This window comes from Podarcis gaigeae (assembly GCF_964106915.1).
Source record: "Podarcis gaigeae genome assembly, chromosome: 17".
Classification (NCBI taxonomy): domain Eukaryota; kingdom Metazoa; phylum Chordata; class Lepidosauria; order Squamata; family Lacertidae; genus Podarcis; species Podarcis gaigeae.
The window spans coordinates 13985546-14002817 of NC_139694.1; positions in this window are offsets into that span (position 1 = coordinate 13985546).

The window sequence follows — 17272 nt, forward strand, 5'->3', positions numbered from 1 at the left end:
TATAAAATGGTGATTTTCTTGAGTCAAAATGAGAGTACCCCTAAACATTGTTTTTAGAAAAAAGCACTGTATATATTCGTTGCTATGCTATAAACAATAATCATCAAACACACAAACAATAATACATCAAAGTGGAATCATTGTTAAAGTAAATCTCGTTGATCTTTACATTTCCCCTTCTCAAATTTTTAAGTGTGTCAAAATTCATTTCTACTTCACTTGACATTCATATTTCACAGATGAAAATGGTACATTTGGGGTTTGGGCTGAGGTGGGTTGTGGCAGTTCAACTGCAGACACTACGTTTTCCATGCAGAAGATGCTTTGTTCAGTATCCATCATCTTTGGGTAGGGCTGGGAGAAAAATCCTCTCTGAATTCCTGGAGAGCTGCTGCCAGTCCGTGTGGGCAGTAACAAGCTATTTCCTAGGGACAAACCCTGTTTTATTGTAAACTTTCCCTGGTAACAACTTTTGGGGATGCCTTGTTAAATTTAGCTAGTGTGACTTGCTTCCTACTGCCATCCTTTGAGGTTGAGCATATACCGGATATCTAGAAGTCCCATGGGTGACGTTAGTGGGTCATCTACATCCCTTATTCTGATTGGTGGAGCAAAGGGGATGCCATCTTGAAATGGCCAGACACACTAGAGAATTTCCAACATTTGCCTGGATGTCAAATGGACTATATCTACAGAGGGGCTCGCCATAAATCTGACACACACAGGGGTACAACCCAAAATTTTTGGATTGGCACCCACAACTTAGGTCACGATGACATTTGTGGGGTAGGGTCAGTGGCAAAATAATCCATGAAAACCTCTTGGTTTTGCCTTTTTCTGCACTGTTCGCTGCCATTTCCTCGGGATTTTGCTACTTTGGTGTCATTTATTGTGCTAATCTTTTTTGGTCTCCATAGCCATGGTAGTAGCCATTGCAGTTGAGTATTTGTTAAGTTATTCGCAAAGCATCTAAAACTGCCAGGAACTGTGCTAAAAGTAAGCACTAGGGTCCTGCCCACAAACCCACAATCCGGAGATAATGGCACATTAGGGAGAAAGGTGAAATGTGGTCCAATGGAGCAAGGGTTATGACTAATGTAGCTGTGAATCATGATGGTGCCACACAAGCAATCAGGTATTGCTGCAAGTTAATACATTAAGGGAAATGCCAGCCAATTCACTGTGAGGGCTTTGCATAATCTTTATGGATGTTGGGCAGAGGTACCACTTGCATAGCTGTGTGAGGAGACCAGGGCTCAGATGCACACCACATACCTCTAGTATTCCTCTTGCTGATGCAGTTTCACTGCTCTCCCCTTGCCTTCCTTGTGCTTTTGTCAGTTGGACAATGGACAGGTGTTTTGTTTTTTTAAAAAAAACCAGTTTTACATCCTTCCCAAAAATTTGCAAAAGAATGTGCTTACTGCGGCAGACAGAGGTTTTTATAATATACAGTGGTACCTCAGGTTACAGACGCTTCAGGTTACAGACGCTTCAGGTTACAGGCTCCACTAACCCAGAAACAGTACCCCGGTTTAAGAACTTTGCTTCAGGATGAGAACAGAAATCGTGCTCTGGCGGCACGGTGGCAGCGGGAGGCCCCATTAGCTAAAGTCGTACCTCAGGTTAAGAACAGTTTCAGGTTAAGAACGGACCTCCAGAACGAATTAGGTTCTTAACCCAAGGTACCACTATATATAAAAACAATTTACAATATGAACACACACACGTATACTTCCAGTTCAGCCATAGTTTGTTAAGTTAGAGAAGTGCAAAACCTCACTCTGAAATATCTCTAATTTTACTTGGTTGGCTTCCTTCAAAACCTCCACAGACTTCACTTGAGAAGGGACCTTCAGAGTAATTTTAAATGTTGGGTTGCACAAGATTTTCTGACAACGAGACATCATATCACCACCACAAGGAAGTGTTCTCCAAACTCTGTTTAAGGAATGGGGAATTTGTGGCCTTTCAGATGTTACTGGACTAAAAGACCCATTAGTTCCTTTTTTTAAAAAAATGATATTTTATTGAGTTTTACAAAAATTAACAACAATAAAATTAACTAAAATCACAAAAAACCAACAAGCACACACATCAGAAATACAAACAAAAACACAGAATAGGAAAAATAAAAACATAAAAAAGAAAATTCAACATTAAAAAACTCTGTTTCAGATTAATACCCTTCCAAATCTTATTTTCTTTGCTTCCACCCGCCTTCCTTTCATGTATTCCACTTTAAAATTAGTTCAACAATTATCATGTTATTCAAGTTCATCCTTTATCCTTCCCTTTATACTCTTACTTATCTTAATCACTAGAACCCCTTCATTTCCTTTACAATGCCCTTAGCATTCATAAATTTTACAATGTTTTTGTAGATAAACTTTAAACTTCTTCCAGTCCTCTTCCACCTGCTCTTCTCCTTGATCTCGGATTCTGCCGGTCATTTCTGCCAGTTCCATATAGTCTATAACTTGCGTCTGCCATTCTTCCAGAGTGGGTAGATCTTGTGTCTTCCAGTGCTTTGCGATGAGTATTCTTGCTGCTGCTGTAGCATACATAAAAAAGGTTCTATCCTTCTTTAACACCAATTGGCCGACCATGCCCAGGAGAAAGGCCTCTGGTTTCTTTAAGAAAGTATACTTAAATACTTTTTTCAGTTCATTGTAGATCATTTCCCAGAAAGCCTTGATCCTTGGGCAGGCCCACCAAAGGTGAAAGAATGTTCCTTCCGTTTCTTTACATTTCCATCATTTATTATCGGGCAAATGGTAAATTTTTGCTAGCTTGACTGGGGTCATGTACCACCTGTAAATCATTTTCATAATATTTTCTCTTAAGCCATTACATGCCGTAAATTTCATACCAGTGGTCCACAACCGTTCCCAGTCAGCAAACATAATGTTATGACCAATATCTTGTGCCCATTTTATCATAGCAGATTTAACCGTTTCATCCTCAGTATTCCATTTCAACAGCAGATTATACATTCTCGACAATACCTTAGCACTGGGTTCTAACAATTCTGTTTCCAACTTCGATTTTTCCACCTGGAAGCCATTTTTCCTGTCCGAATTAAAAGACCCATTAGTTCCAACCAGCAGGACCAAGGGTCCAATGGATTATGGGAGTTGTAGTCCAAAAACATCTGGATGGCACCATTTTGTCTCCCTGTGTTCTATTTGCTTTCTCCAAAAAGTCTCAAATGTTTTGACTGAGTAGGAAACCCCCAAATTCACACAATATGCCAAGACCATAGATCAGGACACAAACCCCAGTTTGGTGTTGGTCAATATAAATATATCTGATGAGAAGCGAGGGCATGCAGATTTTTATATGATAGCAGTGCATTTTCAGTAAAGGCATCTGTCGAAACCAGGGTATTGGAGATTGCATATTAGTGATTTTAGCAGCTGTTGATGAAACACAAGAATAGGCCCTTTGAAGATCTATGTAGTCTTTGATGATGACTCCATATAAATGCTTCTGAACAAGTAAAGGAAGGAACGCTGGAAGGGATCTGTGGTTTCCGTGGCATCATCAAACTGATGCCTTGTAAAACTTCACAATAGAATGATTTCATGTCATGAAAGCCCAACCTCAGAAGACCAGCAGTAACACAGTTTAATTATGCACCTTCCATTATACACCACTGACGTGCAGTGCTTTGGGTGGGGTTTGGAATAGGTGGAAATGATGTTGTCTGGACTAGAGCTGCAGGCAACTGAATGGTTAGCCACCTGATTTGAATATTTATCTGTGCTCTGAGGCCAAATAGAATGACTAATGGACTCTAAAGGGCACAGTCATCTGATAATTTCCTCCGGAGTTAATATTTAATTTCCACTTATAAAGTTTTCACTTGAGAGCTATTTACGAGGTTCTGTGTCATTCTAGGAGCTTTTTAAAATTAATGTCATCTTAATAGAAAGGGTAAAGAACTTGTTCACTGCATTCAACCCCCCCCCCCCATGGTGAATGACTTTAATTCCAAAACTGCCCAAGCATTTTAAGTGTTAGTTTCTCTGCATCTAGCCCCACTCTGGACTCTGCATCCCTGGACTAGCCCTGCATCCCATTTGCAAAGGAGCTTATCAAATAGCTTCATTGGTAGAGCACAAGACTCTTTGAGATTAAGAGTCTTGAGTTTGAGTCCCACATTGGGTGAAAAATTCCTGTATTGCGGGGGATTCGATTAGATGATCATAGGGATCTCTTCAAACTCTACAATTCTATGAGTCTGTGATTCTACTATGCCTCTATGCCTATGTGATTCTACTAGGCTCCATGGAATGAGGGTGTCTGTGCAACTGTGTTCAGCTGCTCATGTTTAGCGGTTCCTTTGCAAATGGCCACACTCGATGTGTGGACACTCAGAAGAAGAGTTTGGATTTGATATCCCGCCTTTCACTCCCCTTCAGGAGTCTCAAAGCGGCTAAAATTCTCCTTTCCCTTCCTCCCCCACAACAAACACTCTGTGAGGTGAGTGGGGCTGAGAGACTTGAAGAAGTGTGACTAGCCCAAGGTCACCCAGCAGCTGCATGTGGAGGAGCAGAGACACGAACCTGGTTCCCCAGATTACGAGACTACCGCTCTTAACCACTACACCACACTGGCTCTCAGGAGCCAGGGCAGCACTGCAACCTCACTTCCAGTTCACTTCACAAGTGTCCTGTATGTAAGAAACACCTGAAGAAGATCAGGTAAAGTCGTGTTGCATGCTGGGACGTTATTTCACACACACAGCAACTTAGCTGAATTCCACCCTATACCTGTATGCAGATTGCTTAGCTGATACATGTTTGTGTGTGACTATATAGTTAAGCTTCATCAGATCTCCTTAATTCCATGAGTATCTCACTCAAACCTCTTTTCTGACTGCAAGCTGATGTCTGTCAGAGAAATATTCATTGCATCGTGAAGTGGGACAAAATGTTTTGATTGCCTAAACCTGTTTAACGCAGTGTGGTTTTGAGGAAGTGAACCAGCCTTTTGAAATGAATGTTGTTTGCAGCCAGATGAGGACAATGAATGTAAAGAGCTCACTAACCTTGTCCCTCACTATTCCCAGATATGGAAAATGGAAAAGAGATCCCGGGTGAAAGAGCCTACAGTTTATCTTGCCCATCCCTCTTTATATCATTTTTTCAAAAGGAAATTGTACATTCACGTTGAATTGTGACTTCATTGTAATGTGACCCTGAGAGCTAGTCTATCATGTACTGGAATTGCAGCAAGCTAGTACCGGCAGTGCACTTAGTTGCCAGAGAGTCTGATGAATCATACTCAAAGAAAGTAATTTTAACTGTATCAGAGTTTAAAGAATTATTATTTAGTTATCCCACCTTTCTATAAGTTCGCACACTCAAGGAGGCTTACAAAGGGCTCATCTACACTTCACATACCATGTGCCTAAAAATCATGGGTCTTGGAGGTTTTCTGCTTGCACCTTGCTTTCTAGACACAGGTCTGACTGTTCTTTTTTCATTTGTACTACCATTTTTGCAAGAGAAAAAAACCCTGCTGTTTACTGATGAATTGAAACAAACGTCAATCTGCAGAAAAGCCTATCAAACTTGGTAGCCTATCAAACTCAGCAGGAGCATCTCCACCCCATCATTCAGCCCAGACACTGTGGTCTAGCTCCAAGGGTCCTCTGGCAGTTCCCTCACTGTGAGAAGTGAGGTTACAGGGAACCAAGCAGAGGGCCGTCAGATGTCAATGAAACAAACAAACAAGCATGAGAGTTGAGGAAGTCCCATTGCACAACAGAAAATCCTTGTGCTGATGGGAATCGTTACTAGTTGAATTACTTGTGCTCTCTGGTGATGCACTGATAAAATCAGGATTGTATGGATGAATAGGTTTCAGGCCTTGCCTAAAAGGCAAAAGAACCTTGAGGGTCATCCAAGCCCTAAAATTCCATGATTTTATGGTCTAAATCTTGATGCAACAACTATGGAATTTGACATTGAAAATCCAGGCCCGTGCTACTCATAAACACACAATGGACTATGTGCGGGAAGGGAGGGTTTGGAGCTTGGACATTGGTAGGTAAAAAAAGGGGTCATGTTGGGTGGTTTGGGTCCAAATGAACATTTACAAGTCACAGTTATGGATGGGGCAGTGGGATAATATATTAGTGTGTATTATTGAAAACCTATACTTTTAATGCGGGTGTTTCGAAAGCAGGGATGGTGAATGGACCTCCGCATCTGTTTGGACTTCAACTTATTACGCCTGATCATAACCCATGTTGACTGGGACTCCAGCAACATTTGGAGGGCCAAAGGTTCCTCATTCCCTATTCTAGAGAGAAATCAGGAGGTTAACGGGTTGAAATATCAAGCAAGTTGTAAGTTAAAAAATAAACACATGCAATGTACCACACCACATATGTCACAGGATTTCAGTGTGTGTTTCACAGCTGTTGCAAGGGATAATTAAAAGCAGCAAATTACCATGGTGTTGTGTTGAATTGACGGCCGCTTAACAACATGTGCCATTGTATTTCTCAGCTAAAGTGCTGAAAAGGCCAGCCTTTTGAGGCAGAGGACAATGTGTCAAACAGTGAGATCTTTCAAGAATCATGCTCTATTATAGAACAGGCTTGATCAAGAGGACCAGGTTGCTGCAGTCATTTCAGGGGGGAAAGGGGCTCTCTTTTCTTGTGTGGAAGGGAACCCCTAATAATTGCATTAATCACAAACTTTTTTCATTTTTTTTCCTGCTGGAAAGCACCAGAGCAGCATTCCATCACCTCTCAGGTGGGCCCTGGAAGTGTTGGAAGAGACCTGACCAGCCTAAGCTCACAACGAGACCCTCCCCACAACCCAAAGTGGACATCATCTATGGTCTCCGGAGAGGGTCTCCACACAAGCTGGAGTTGCAGCAGGGCTTTGCCAAGGCTCTTCAGCCTCCTGGCTCACAACTGACATGTGTGAAAGCCACACTACAGCTGAGCAAGCATGAGCTGGGGCAGTGCTGGAGAGGGGGCTTGTTAAGCTGTTCAGTTGGGGTTCAGAAGTCTCTCCACACCTCAGCTGAGCAAGTCTCATTGCTGTTCCAGCTCACATCAGCCAGAGGACAGATGGGGAGGGCTTTGCTTAGTTGCTCAACAAGCCTCTAGCTGGCAAGGAGACCCCCCCCCCAAGTCTGGGGGGGAGAAGCACTGGATATAATATACATACTTAAACATGAGTGACAGCTTATTGTTGTATTCTAGAGATGGTGAAATCTCCTAATATATTCTTTTCCTCCTTGAAGTGCAACTTGATACTTGCATAGCACCTGAAGAGCTCTCATTTGAATGTCTGCTACCTCCTCCCAGACTCAAGCTTAAGACTACTGAATATAGACATAGGTGGAATTAACACCAGCCCCCAAAGCTGTCCTCCCTCCCTTGCGTTCTTTTTAAAAACACCATCTAACCTGGAGAACTCAAAAACTTGCCAATTCTTTTGCGACATTTTGGTTGGTCTAAAAAATGAGTTGTGTGAAAGCGGATTTCGCAATACATATTTATATACATTAATCTTCCGTTTCCATGCAAGGCTTCTTAAGTTCATACATCAGTATGGAAATAAGGTGCAACAGACTTGTGAATGAATATGTGTGAAAGTTACAAGGATCAGAGATGGATCCATTCAATTTTAGGCTGAAACTAACTATGAAGAAAACCTGAATCTAGCCCAATGACATGGTTGTTGACCTAGTTTACCTGACTGCCATCCATCCGACTCCCCACTCCCAATGTACCAAGTTTGTTTTATGTACACATGAATAATGGTTGACCAGCAAGAAAAGAGGACTTGATTGTTCAAAAAGTCGATAAGAAGTTAAATTTTAAAAAGAGAGTATGTGTCATTTATTGATGTTAAACAGTACGCAGCTAATCCAGGGTACAGTTGCACACCCCCAGGGTCCATTATTTTATTAGGATTTTTGTATGTGGTTGAGGGTGAGAGTTGAGCAAACACATTGCAACTAATGAGTACTGGGTGCAAGATTTGCACCCTTTTCTGCATAGGAATTAGGGCATTGGAGGATCAACTAGCTGTTTGATTGCTGATAACTGATAAGCTAATGTGAAGCCAAAATCTGTACATTGGGATGGAAGACCACTTGTCACTGTTTTATTCACAACATTTAGCATTGTTGCTCTTCCAGTGCTTTAAAATAATGAATCAATTCTCCCTAAATAATAGCATTTCATCTCTTAACAAATTTCCAATTTCCCTTAGTCGTAGAGATCTGATATTATTATTTTTTGGAAGTTAAGCTCAAGTAAGAGCTACAGTTTTTCAGGAGTCATGGTAAAACCTTCCTGAGATACTGTTTCAGCATGCAAGTAGGGATCATGCAATCCATTACGCCCCTGCCCTGCCCCCCGCAAGAAAAACCTCCATGCAGGGGCACCAGGCTAGAACTCCTCTCCCTAATATGATAATTTTCCATGGGCAAAGAACTTTTGACAAGGGCAGCATTCAATCATGTAATTCCCAGCTGCATTCTAAAGTGATATAGTCTCAAGAATCAAAATCTGTGCTACTGTTAGATTTAGGATTTATCATAAATTGTGGCCCTGTTCTGTGAAGCAGAAATTCCAAGTGGTGGGTACCAACCATGCCTCTGCTTTAGATGGGGGTGGGGAGAAAAAGACTCTGACTCTGAGGGAGGAAGAAATTACAGCGTGGAAGCTTTGCAAAGGATGCAAATAATGTCACTTGATATAGGAAAACAAAAAACAAAAATATGTTGTAGCATGGTGGGTGCTGATCCAATTCTAATTGATATAAAATCACCATGGCACATTCAACATTTTCCTAAATGTTCCAGTAATGTGAGAAGAAACCTGATAGAAATCTTTCTGTTGTTCTTTCCCTTTCATTTCATTTCCACCCATTGTCGTCAAATTGCTTTGTGATTATTATCCAAATCTCCCTGCCTCTCCCTAATCTCCAGTGTTCCATTAGTTTTGTCTAATCAGATCATCACTTAGAGAGACAAACTAGTTCTTAAACCTTTTGTTGCATCCGCATGAGACTAGAACTTTGCAGGAATGAAAAGAAGAGGCAATTATTGTCATGCCCTGCATCACCCCCCCAAAAAGCGGTAGAACAAGTTGACATAATTAAGATAGTTTTTCTAAGGTTATTATATTTTAACTCCCAGTTGTGTGGAAAATTCCAGTCCTCCTCTACTACAAAGTGGCATGGCTAGAGCAGCCCACACATCAAGGAAAGCAGGAAAAGGAAGCGCTGGCTGCTCTAGCCCCACCACTTTGTGGTAAACCCGCTTTGGTAGGTGATGCCAAAACCCTCTGGGGGTGGGGAAGTTGTAGTGGACGAGGAGGCGAAAAGAGGTGGCAACATGGTGTACTGCCACGTACCCCCTCAAAAAGGGGGGTGAGCATTCTGGCTATGGTCTACTGCCACTGGCATAGGCTATATGCCTGTGAGATATCACCTTGCCAACAAAGGTCCATATAGTTAAAGCTATGGTTTTCCCAGTAGTGATGTATGGAAGTGAGAGCTGGACCATTAAGAAGGCTGATCGCCTAAGAATTGATGCTTTTGAATTATGGCACTGGAGGAGACTCTTGAGAGTCCCATGGACTGCAAGAAGATCAAACCTATCCATTCTTAAGAAATCAGCCCTGAGTGCTCACTGGAAGGACAGATCCTGAAGCTGAGGCTCCAATACTTTGGCCACCTCATGAGAAGAGAAGACTCCCTGGAAAAGACCCTGATGTTGGGAAAGATGGAGGGCACAAGGAGAAGGGGATGACAGAGGACGAGATGGCTGGACAGTGTTCTCGAAGCTACGAACATGAGTTTGATCAAGCTGTGGGAGGCCGTGAAAGACATGAGTGCCTGGTGTGCTCTGGTCCATGGGGTCACGAAGAATCAGACACGAATAAATGACTAAACAACAACAACATATGCCTCTGAATATCAGTTAGTGGGGATTTCAGGAGGGGAGATTGCTTCTAGTTTGAAGTCCTGTTTGCATGTTTTCCTGAGACATCTGGCTGACCACTGTGAAAACAGGATGCTGGACTGTTGTCGTTATTCCTCAAATCTGATTGTTCAGTTGTTCATCAGAAATGCCAATAAGAGAACTGATAGAAATGGAGCTTCCTAGTTAAATAAGGACATTCTGTAAGTTTACCGGGTCCCGTATGTCATTAGGTGCCTACAGATAAATGCTGGGATCTAATTCCCACTCAATTCTGATATGACTCATGAGCAAAAATAAAGGTTGCCATTACAAATAAAGGTTATCGACTTTTTCTCAGGAAGCACTTCAGCTGACTGAGTAAGCACTGAATGTTTGCAGAGTACACTTGGCTGTTAGCAGAACGATACATGATAATTATTTTAAATAAGTTAATATTTGAGCAGTTCAGCAAACACACTGCATTATCTGGAGAGGACATACACTGGTGTGGTCAACATGTTGCCTCCCAGATGTTGCCTGATTACTACTTCCACCCATCCCAGCTGGTGGTCAGGGACAATGGGAGCTGGAGAAGATCATCTTGGCTACAGCTGACTTTCCTTTTTCACAGTCTATGTGTGGGACATTTGGAGTAAGTCAAATGGCAGGTGGTTCACAGAGCTGAGGTCTAGAGCTAGACATAGCTGTGGGCCCTGCTGGGATGTTAGGGCACTGGCACCTGCCTGAGAATGCCAAATGCCCTTGTGTGGGACTCATTGAAATAGTATATAGTGACAGACACTGGTGGAAGGAGAAGGAGGAGAATTTATTTATATGCCACCCATCTGACTGGCTTGCCCCAGCCAAAAAAATAGTAAAAACACAACACAACATCAAACACTAAAAACTTCCCTGTGTAGGGCTGCCTTCAGATGTCTTTTAAAAATCAGATAGCTGTTTATCGGGTTGACATCAGATGGGAGGGCATTCCACAGGGTGGGCACGACTACCAAGAAGACCCTCTCTCTGGTTCCCTGTAACCTCTCTTCTCACAATGAGGGAGCCACCAGAAGACCCTCAGTGCTGGATCTCAATATCTGGCCTGAAGGACATGGGTGGAGACGCTCCTCCAAGTATACAGGGCCAAAGCCGTCTACGGCTTTAAAGGTCAGCACCAACCCTTTGAATTGTGCTCAGAAATGTCCTGGGAGCCAATGTAGTTCTTTTAGGACCGGTGTTATATGGTCCCAACAGCTGCTCCCAGTCACCAAACTTGCTGCTGCATTCTGGATTAGCTGTAGTTTCTGAGTCATCTTCAGAGTTAGCTCCACTTAGAGCACATTGCAGTTGTCCAAGCAGGAGATAACTAGAGCATGCACCACTCTGGGGAGACAGTCTGAAGGCAAGTAGGGCCTCAGCCTGCATACCAGATGGAAAGCTCAGAGACCAGGAAGACAAGAAATTCAAGAAAGAATGGGGAAAGTTTATAATTTATTTAGGAGACCACTGTAAGCAGATGAAAACATTAGCAGGATTTTAATCTCACTTGTAATGTAACAAATACTATGGACAATATGGATAGAGATAAAATATAGATTATGAAATAATGTTGACAACAGGACTCATGGGGGGGATGGGGGGATAGTTTTGAGATTCAACATCTGGGAACCCACAGGTTGAGAACCGCTGACTTGGAGGGAGCCTTGCATCTATGCTTGCATGTGATTCATGGATGGGATTCTTACTCATACCTTGAAGTGAATCATTGGAACTTCTCATGTAACCTGTGAGTTTGCAATAAGAGTGAGTGAAACAGATTAGATAGATAGATAGATGATAGATAGATAAATAGATAGATGATAGATAGATAGATAGATAGATAGATAGATGATAGATAGATAGATGATAGATAGGCATATAAAACCAGCAGCTAGAACCCAACTTTAGCTAATGGGACATGAAAGCTATGGTTCATGGGAACTAGAATTGGGGAATAAATTCAAATTTTCATGTGAACCTGCCTAAAGCACATTTCTCAAAACAAGATACAAGGTAAAATACAACCATCGTTCAAAATCTGCACTTTAAATTCTGCAATAGAGTGGGGGGGGGGGAAATGTGTATATTAGGGAAAAAATGCATATATTTGTGAAAATAATATACTGTTTTTATGTGTATTGTAGTTGTTTCAACCATTGTGGTCATATTGACCACCAAAAATATATATAAAGTAATACAATATTATTTTTATTATTTTCAAAAAGCCCCAGTTAAGATATAGTTTTACATATATACCAAACATAATAATAAACAAAAGGTAAAAAAAAAAAAATACAAAAAGTGAAAGGAATAGAATCAAAGAATTGTAGAATCGGAAGGGACCACATGGGTCATCTAATCTAAGCCCTTGAAATGCAGGAATCTTTTGTCCAATGTGGGACTCAAACCCACAAAGAGTCCCATCCAATTAAATCTTTGCTGTTCTCCATATTAATCACCATATAATTTCTCCTCAACATTTGGGCAGAAATAACATCCCAGTATTCATTATTTTAGGAGAACTTGTATGCAGAAATGTTTGCATGTAAAAAAAAATGCTTACAAAAATGTGTATATTAGTAGAAATGTGTACTAAAATGCTGACTATTTTTGTGAAGATATGTGTGTGTGTGTGTGTGTGTGTGTGTGTGTGGTTAGAAACTGATGGAGAAAAGTGAAGAACTGATCTCCAAGTATGGAAAAAAGAGAGAAACTGTGAGGAACTGAAATTGAAAAGATTTGTCGTTCCTTATGGGAGCTTCCCATTCATCCTAGTTGTTTGCTACCACACACCCTAATACCCACCAACAAGCAGGGAATCAGACAACAGAAAGCAGATTATTCTCAGTCCTAGATCATGGGACATAACATGGATGAGGTGTCCCCAATGGCAAGAAAAAGTATTTAATGTGAAGTTTTTGAAGTCAGCGTGAGGAATACAAGATTATCTGGAAACTAGTTGGAAGAACTTAGGCATTAGAAGTAAACAGAGCATTTGTGCCCTATCAGATTGGATCCTATCACATAATCCCATCAAAACACATTGAAAGATGATGGACCAACCTACAGACTCTTTTTCCTCACGCTCATTTCAAAGAGCTTCCTTCGTGTAAATGCCTGCTGCAGCTGCATAACAACACTGCATTCCTTATGTTCCAAGATCTCCAATTCTGAGAGTTAAGTCCAATGTTAAGTAAGATATGGTGAGAAGCTATATTGTGTCCATTTCTGATATGTGAACCAGGGCCTCCGACTGACATTGGAAGGGGTCTCTCTCCCCCACTCTCTCGCCTTCTCTCTCTTCCAGAGAATTTAGGCTGCTTGAATTTAGATTGCTTGAATATGTGTTTTATGTGTGCTATGAGCTCCCCCTGATGGTTTCAGACTACATTTGTGGAGGTTTCAGATTATAGACTACAAAGGCTGCACCCACATGGTGATTATACGATTTGGCTGTTCAACTTACTTCAGCGTTTTGAAATTGTTTCCTCATTTCTAGAACATGGTGCAATGAGGTCTCAGATGGGATTGCTGGACGTTCCTCCGGCATAACTCAGCCCTAGGATCTTCAGACCTAGGATTTGTACCATTGAGCCAGCCCACTCACTAAATTGTAGCAAGCACATGCAGTTAAGGTCTGAAATTAAATTTTGCATGGTGCTGTTGTCTATGCAAACTGCAATATCACATATCTCTGTGGGGTACCTCAGTCCGACGGGCCAAATGTGCTTATCTGGCTGTTGAGAATCCTGTCATGCTACACCTTGTCCCTAGGCCACGCCCCTTTTCTTTTCTTTTCTTCTTCTTTATTTTTCTTCTTCTCCTTTTCTGTTGATATTTGATGTTGACTCCTGTATATTGTTTTTCCTTTGTTCATTTTTCAAGCCTTAATCAAAGTAGTTTTAAATGAAAGATAATGACATCATCTTCGGCTCATTGGTCAGAGAGATGTGGATCGGGTTAGTCAGTGTCAGAATCTGCAAATATTGAATTCCTCAAGCATCTCTCCTTGCAGCGGCACCCCCAAGATTTCCCACCTCCATATGTTGCTCGTTTGCTATCACCAGAGTTTATTAACCTTTCATCTGTTGCGTTGCACTCAGCACTGGAATGAATGGGATTACAGGGCACATGTTGCTGCTGCTTTAAAAAGAATATTCTTACTCTGAATATCTTCCAGATTTTGGAGGGATGCAATAGGATCTAGGGCAAGGGAATGGAGTGCAGATTTGCCTGAAATGGTAGCATATGCAAAAGTAATTTCGTTTCGTTTCGTTCAAAGCCATTGGCAGAAACTTGCAAGTGTTTTCTTGATGCTGCCGGAGGCTGAATTGCCCTATAAATGCTTCTTTTAAGAAATAAATAAACCTCTGCTGTAGTTTTTGATGTCAAATATCCAGAATATTGATTACAATTGGACCATGTGCTTAAGAAATCGTTTGGAAATTAAGTGTTTCACTTGGCCCTGGGCAGAGTCAGAGATATTACAATTTTCTGCTTGTTTGTAACTTCTCCATCCTAAGGCCTCGGCTGGCCTCTCTGTGGTCAGTGCCTGCATCACTCTCTCTTTAGAGCCAACATTGAGGTGGGAGGGGGAATGCTGTTTGTGCTTTCCTGCTCCCGTGAAATAAGAGCAGCACATTTTGGGAGCCATCTGCAAAGCCTGTTAACAGCATATTCCAAAAGGAGGGGGCATTTTGAGCCAATAGGCCTGCTCTGTCCATGCTGGATGGCATCGTGTTCTTGTTTTGACCATCTTAAAATAGAGCAAACCCTCAGGTCTAGACAGAGAAGAGGTTTTCCTATGATGCATAAGCAGGCGGATGGTGATGCCGAGAAGGTTTTCTGTTCTTCAAACTCAAATCCTGGAGGCAAAGAGCATTAAACTGCATTGGATGCAGTTTCATTTACATAAATCATCATTGTAGCACTGTTTCTACAAGGCGCGGCTATGACAGAGCCCCCAAAAGGATTGAGGCCAATGGGGAAAATGCAGGGATTTTTTTTTCAGCTGGAATTTACTGGAACTCAGTTCCGGCACCCTTTCAGATGGGCACCATTGCCATTATAATAAGAGAAGAAGGGGGTCATTTATGGTGAGTTCTGGCACTTCTTTTTCTAGAAAAATAGTACAGTGGTATCTCAGGTTACATACGCTTCAGGTTACAGACTCCGCTAACCCAGATATAGTGCTTCAGGTTAAGAACTTTGCTTCAGGATGAGAACAGAAATTGTGCTCCTGCGGCACGGCAGCAGCAGGAGGCCCCATTAGCTAAAGTGGTGCTTCAGGTTAAGAACAGTTTCAGGTTAAGTACGGACCTCCGGAATGAATTAAGTACTTAACCCAAGGTACTACTGTACTGGGAAAATGTATCCAGGTCAGGTATCCTGGATGACAACATTCTTAGCATCTGTTAACTTGGCCACTGCTTTTCATTAAGCACACTTCCATGCTGTCACTATTTTGGTATGGGATTGAGTTACATGCTGACAGATTCAGGTTGCGCAATTAATGTTATTAGACTTACGAGTTGCTTGTCAACCGTAGGTGACAAGGAAAAGCAAAAGGATGTACCATATATATTACCAGAGGTGGGGAAAGATGGGGGTGGGGTAATCATATAATACAAAAACAGAGAAAACCTCGTAGTCCAAAGTTCATTCACATCAAACCAACCATTTCAGTCACAATTTATTTCTTTTAAAACAAAACAAAAGTTATATTGATTTTATATAACATTAAGTCTTATGCAAAAAATCCAGTCCTTCCCAAATCAGACTTTTTGCAATACAGAAAAAGACACAAACACCACACACACACAAAACCCCTTGAAAATTGCAGAGCAAACTTTGCTTCACATTGTCCGACTTCCCTGAAAACAAATGAGAACAAATGCTCATGAAGAGGCCATCTGGAAGCGACCTCAGAAATAAAACCTGGTATTGGCATATGCACCTGTGTTTTTTATTTAGTTCAAAGAGTACCTTGAGAGAGATAATATACATGATAGATGCAGCTGCCTTCCTTATTTCCTTCAATTCCAACAATATCTAGAGGGCATCTGGTTAGTAAAGTCTGGCAACAGTGGGCACTCACCTATTCATAACAACAGTGTGCTGCCAGGAGCTTAAAATGGAAGATGCCAACGCAGGAAGCATCAAAGAGTGACATGCAAAAAAAGAGATGCCAAGAAAAAGGATAAGTTCTTTATTTTCGCAATACGCCCAACACAATTTGGTCCAAAACGTGTTTGTCAAGGGTTTAGTTTCTTGTTTCTTACTGATCACTGGAGTTTGTATTGTTAACGAACCACTAGAGCAAAATTTTGTGCCATCTTCCTGGCATCTGTGAGATAGAATTCTCTCTTCTTTTATTGCATGTCGGGAATTTAAAATCCTTTTTAGTGGCAAGTTTGCTAGAAAAGAATCTGGTACACATAAAAACTAATAAATAGAAACTTATGCCACAAATGCTGTTTTAAATCAGAAATGGTTCCATACCAAAGCTGTGCAATAGTTGTTAGAATACAGGCATTACCAATGGCACAATGATAAGAGGAGAGACATTTTGTTTCAAGAAATCTCTTAAACACATTCCCTGTTGTTGCCCAACCCTCTGCAAAATAATCCATCTCTGTGTGTCATATTTCCTTAACAAATACATGTTTGGAGTTCATACAGTGTCTGACTCTCCACCTGAGAACACAAATGGCAAGAGCTTGTTTTTAATCATCTGTCAAATGCAAATGTCACTAGCCAGCCTCCAGGTATTCCACTCCATCAAAACCCTGATAAATTCTTTCAGTAAGCCACCTTATTAGAATCTGCTATTTTTCTTCCCAAGTCTGATATGTAAACTGACAGATTGTAAAGATCTACCGAGTCCTTTGAAAAGCAGACAAGATTACTCACACAAACTTTTGTGACTCAAGAACATTTTACTAGGTGCCAGCAATTCATACCCATGATGGCATGACCAGACTTTGCATTTTGTTTTGGGAGTTTAGTCACAAGAGGGGGAAAAATATATATTCAGCCAAGTGCAACGAGAATGTGTTTCAACTCGGTCTGGAAAACCAAAATGTTTTGATCAAACTGTATTAGCTCTCAGATGGGGTCAAAACAGCTGCTGAAATTAGGGGAAAGGTTTTGTTTTTTTTCTGGGCAGGGAAGGGGAATCTACAAATAATTTCAGGAGCAGACAGCTGTGTAATGCAGCAGCGGCAGGAAAAGGAGGAAGAGGAAGAGACAGTGAGCAATGGGGCCACTGCTGCCCTGACCCCAC